Consider the following 6,000-nt stretch of genomic DNA (forward strand, 5'->3'; position numbering starts at 1 on the left):
ACTGCCCCAACTGAGGAGCCACCCCTGTACTTTCCTCTGTCACTTATCCATCTGATTCACTTAAACGTGTCCTCAATGCTGTTGAGAAAGCACAAAAGAGTGCTGTGTTTTAGGGCAGACTTTGAAACATCTCTTCTTTAGCCTTTATGAGAAAAGCTTTAGATCAATTTTCTTTTCGATCACTTTTGTCAAGTGCAACAATTTCTTGAAGGCAAATACATAACTGAGTAACTTGATGCAAGTTACTGCTCTCCTCCTCTCTGCAGTTTACACTACATTCGCTTTTTCTCAGTGGAAATTTATTGGGAGCATGCAAAAGTGAAATTCTGTCAGCATAAAGGCATATAACGTATCAATTTTTAATTTGATGAAAAATGCAAATTTCATTTTGTTCCACAATTATACCACTGGAGTAATCCTTCTATTTTTTACCACAAACGTTCTCTTGCAGAAAAGGAACTGGTATGGTTTTTGGTGTTCTACCAGAATATTATGTGTTAACTCCCATCCCGCAAAAATGTAGGTGTTTCTAGAGTGGCACATACAGATTAACTATTCTTTAGTCTGCATATTTTAAGATATTGTACTAGTGAATATTTTGGCTATTATATTTATATTGTATATATATATATATATATTTATATTATATTATATTTTTGCAGGACGGTAGATTTACATGTGCTTTTCTGACATATAACATTTCCTAACGGCAAATTCAGAGGAAATTTCATGATAAGTAGAGGGGGCGGCACAGTTTGTGGAGTTTTGCCCACCCCGCGTTCTGCTTGGGAGCACGGAGTTACGACAAAACCCAGCCATCCGCCTCATAGCAGAGTTTTTTTTGCGCGTGGCTTGCCAATGTTAGCATTCCCTTGCGCGATTAGTGGGCGCTAGAACACCTCCAAGCAAGATTTCTCAATGCGGGCAGTTGTAACAGGTCATGACGGTTCGCGTAGAAAAAGCAGCTGCTAGAATTGAAAATCTACTCAAGCGGCAGAAAGTAGCAGTGCCCTCTGGCGCCTTGCGTGATGCCGTTTGTGCTGATTTTACAGAAGCCCCCCTGCAGAAAAAAATTAGTACGAGCAGTGAGATGTGCCCAATTCTGCCCACTCTGGGAACTCCGTGGAATCTTGCTGAGTTTTTATGTAAATCTGCAGAATTCCACAGAGTGAAACTCTGGAAGTTCTTCCCACCCCTAAATTGATAAGGGTATACTCATTTAGCTTCAAATGAAATTATGATAAGAACGGAGGTGTGTTTGCTGATGCAAAACATTTACTCTCTGTGTTAAAAACATTGCACCTTTCATAATGTTTCATTGGTATGTTTCTTTGAACTTCATGACCTATGTAAAAGGAAAACCTTCCCATTTCACGCACATCTAGTTTTCATGTAATACCTAGCTTTGTGCGCAGGCTCCACTTTTTCCCTCATAGTTTGTGCTGACTATGAACACATTTCCTGTGACCCTTTTTGTAGTCATACTTTTAAATAGTATAATTTATACACCTAGTAACACAGTTATCGAACCGGCACACAGAGGACAAAACAGAAGCAACCTCCCTACTTCCAAGCACACTCACCTACTGAGTAGATTCCCAGAAGCAGCGAGCAATGAGCTGAGATCATTCAGTATTATTTATGTCAGTCTAGAGGCACAGGAGATTTGATTGTGGGTTTCTCCCTAATGCCTTTTGCATTTGGTATTGTTCAGCTGGGATTATCTTTGATAATTTCTCAGAGGGAAACAGTGTGCTGGGATTGTCACTGCTAAACCCTTTTCACAGTGGAGTCAGTGAATATATCGCAAATAGCTGGAACACTATTTAGACATCCCGAGATCCCCTACACCATTCCTCGAAAGACGTTCAGACTTATTTGGCCTTGCTATGTACAATTTAATAGGATAAGGGCAATTTTAATTGCATACATTGGTCAGCATAACAAGATTTCAATTCAGCATGGTGCATCAAATGAATACCTCAACTAACCTCTGATTAGCATTGGCATGTGGGGCTTCATGCGAAAAAGAATTTAATCAACATACATTTAGAAAACTTCTAGCTTGGGCTCTGTGAAAATAAGCAGTTGGTACCTAAGAAGGAAAATACAACGAATAATACATTTATCCTTTCATAATTACCAAATACAATCAGTATTCAAGGTAAGTCTTCATCCTTCAGGTACCGGTTCGATCAGCATGGGGCAGATTTCAAAGGGGCAATGTTTAAGTCAAGTTTTCCTTGCAGCAGCAAGGAAAATGGGGCAAAAGTTATTGTATGGGCAAGACGGGGTAAAGTTAAAGTTAAAGTCTCTAGGGTGAGAATTCTTTAAAGTCTCTCTAGGATAGAGTAAAATCATCAAAGTGTCATCAAAATGGTGTCTTGAATCTGGCTTCAAAATGGCATCAAAGAAAATGGCTGACTTCTCTTTGTCCAGTGGGCTTAAGTAAGAAAACGTTCCAAATTCTTCAGGGTCTTCCATTGGAGGGTCCATGGGGTGGTTTCTCTTTGACCAATGAATAGTGTCCTTCTCTTAATTTTCACCTACGCATAAGGTGTCCTTGGGGTTTTGGAACACAAGTAGCAACAAAGTTTGCCAATTAATTATGTATCAGTGTCTTTATTGTCTGCACATGCAGAAACTGACCTTGCTTCAAAGGGGATGAAACTTGCCTAGCACGCAACCTTGAGACAAGGGTATTAGTCATTCTACTGGAAAACTACAGCTTTTAAAGTTTAAACACATCTTTGTTAATACAAGTGAAAACTACGCAGTTAAAATTGAGACCAGGCAACTAGGCCAAAGCCTCTGCAAAATTTAAGCTAAGCATATAACAGTTTTAACGAGAAAATCATAAAATACATCTGCAATTATGACGGATTACTACATTGTCGATTCTTCATGATTAATCAAGCTCGTTTATATTAAATGGCGACCTATTTCGTGGGCACATTTTCTACACACATTATTTTTCTTTGCTAAAATGACATTGCCTTATACGATTTTGTTACATGATATATGAATGTTTGTTAGCCTTTCTTTTTCTGCTTCATCACACGCATAGAAAGAGCTAAATGCCAGAAATTATTGTTTATGTGCGGGAAGGTGTCCCGTTCTGCACATAAACAATCATTTCAAAATTATGGTTTGGCACTCCTGTGTGTGCTGCATTTCGCAGCACACACAGACGTGCCAAATCGCCATTACTGATTGTTTATGTGCAGGAAGGGACACCTTCCCGCACATAAACAATCAAACCCCTCAACACAGGCATCCTTGCACGATGGTGCAAGAATACTCGCATTGGCGCTCAATTTAGCGCCAGTACAGGGGGAAACGAAGGGCTGTGCTGTATTTTAATAAATACGACGCATCCCGGCGTTTCTAAAGTGACGCAGCGCAGAGCTGCCAATGTTGGCGCAGCACCCCACTTTTTAGTAAATCTGGCCCTTAGTGCTCAGTCATTCAACCTTTACTGTTACAAGTGGTACTTGTGGTACTGATTGGCAAGTGCTGTCGGACACCAAGTAAATAACATCAGCTACAAGTCTCACCAACTCAGCATGCCTTGTTGCTAAAATGCCACCAGTATATTTTTAAAATTCAGTCGTTTTGTTTACAAACAGCGTGACCAAGCATGTTAGTTTTTGATATTTTTGCCTGAAATCTGAGTGTCAATTTTCATGCAATGTCCAAGAAGTGTCATTGCTGAAACACAGACCTTCCTGGGTGATGCACTATATGCTGGAATTTGTGCCCACAAACTACAGGCAATGACTGCCAGCTAGCAGGGTACATCTTTAAGACTAATTGTTAAACCAAAGGTGTAAATATGGTGACATTGTTCTGTGATCTGTTAGCATTGCATACTCGTGTCATCTGCTTGCAGCAGACATTCACATTTGACCCACCTGCTTATTAACACTTTTGATTATGGGTTACCTCATCCTATGATGAAGACTCCAAAGGCAAATCAAATTAATTTTTTTATTGCTTGCTTGATGACATTAACAGTGAGAGCAATATTCACATGGGAATGCAACAGGAATCAAATGCTCACTACAATTCCGGCATGCCGTAACAAAGCAGTGTATAGACCCAAGATTGTACATGCTATAAAAATGGGTTTATTTGAAATGGCCCTCTCTACAGCATCACCCCCAAACCTTTTACCTTCCTCCTCCTACTTTTTGATGGAATTCTGCTTGTTGGCCTTAGGGCTCTTTAGCCTTTACTACTGCTAACCAGTGCTAAAGTGAGTGTGCTCTCTCCCTAAAACAAGGTTGCATTTGGCATATACCTGATTGGCATATTTAATTTACAGTTTGTTGTAGCGTGGTATACCATACACTCAGGCCCTGTAAATTAAATGCTACCAGTGGGCCTGCAGCACTTATTATGGCACTGACTTAAGTAGTACTTTTAAACATGTCCCAGGTCTGCCATTGCAGCCTGAAGACAGTGCCCCACTGCCATGTCGACTTGGCATTTAAAACCCCTTGCCAAGCCTTAAACTCCCCTTTTCATTATATATACATCATCCCTAAGGTAGGCGCTAGGTAGCCCATAGGGCAGGCTGCTATGTAAATGTAATTATTAGTTTTACAGCTCCTCATAGCGGAAAACTTACAAATTTGTTTGTCATTACCTTGAGATCTACTCTTCCCTTCGGATATCATTGGGGATTCCTTATCATATTTAATAAGATGTCATTCCTAAACCGTAGGTGGTAGGTATGTTATGTTTGGTATCTATTAACTTGTAATGATAAACCCTCTTTGATGGTGAAGTCGGAAAATGCCAGTTGTAGAAAGCTGGCATTTTCTTACCCTTAGACCTCTGTGCCTGCAGTCTGCCTCAGATCACATGACTGGCTGTAACTAAAAGTTGAACAATTGTGAATTCACCCCAGACAGTCACACAATATTTGGATTAGAAGAGTCTGAATGGACCACTAATTTGGTTGATGGGTGGGTGGAGCTACGCACAGCCCCACTTACACCTGAAAATGGTGAGCTCTGCTAACACACATTAGGCTTAACCACCTTGTGATGTCAATGCAGGAAGCTAGGAGCCAGGGCAGGCGAGGCAGAAAACACATGGCACTTCTAAGAAACGTTCTGGAAACTTCTAGGAATAGGGCATCATGGTATGAAAATTGGGTTCTCAGACCGACTCTTCAGTTCACAACTGGACCTGTGGAAGGACTCACAGAGGACTGCCTGCTGCTGTGACCTGCTGTGCACTCTACCAGACTGCTGGCGTAGATGGAAGGACTCCTTGCTGCCTGAAGCCTGCCTTAAACCTTCAAGGCCAGCCCTGCTGTTGAGCCCTGCATCCAGGATTTCTGAAGTGACTCAGAGGGCTAGCTTAACTGGCCTCCTGTTGAGAGCCACAGGAACATATCAGGCTTCCACCATTTTAAACCCAAATCTGGACCCAGCCTGAATGAGTCTCAACACCCCAAGAGATCCCCATCCAGTCCTTGACCGTTGGTTGTGGTGCTTAAGATACCCAGGTGTTCATTTTCCAAAACTGATGACTTGCTATTTTGTGCTTACAATTTACAAATTCATAACTCCAGTTCTACTAATTGGATGTTCATGGTGTTGGTGTCAAAAATATTAGTACAATGTTCTCTATGACCAGAGGGTGGGCACAGGATAATTCTGGATTGTGTGTGACTTACCCTGACTAGAGTGAGGGTTCTTGCTTGGACAGAGGGTAACCTGACTGCCAACCAAAAACCCCATTTCTAACAGTGTGGGATTTTTATTGTGTTATGTTTTCACTGTATTGCTGTTTGAGTGTTGCATAAACACATCGCCTCTACGTTTAGCCTAACTCTTTTTTATGCCAAGCTACCCAGGGTTAAACACAGGGTAATTTAGTGACTTTCTGTGGTTCACCCTACAAGGGATTGTGGTTGTTGCTTGACCAGTGCTTAATCTCCATTCAACAAACAACCCAATTTCTCACAGGGTGCCATAGTAAAAT

The sequence above is a fragment of the Pleurodeles waltl genome, chromosome 7 (assembly GCF_031143425.1).
Source record: "Pleurodeles waltl isolate 20211129_DDA chromosome 7, aPleWal1.hap1.20221129, whole genome shotgun sequence".
Taxonomy (NCBI): domain Eukaryota; kingdom Metazoa; phylum Chordata; class Amphibia; order Caudata; family Salamandridae; genus Pleurodeles; species Pleurodeles waltl.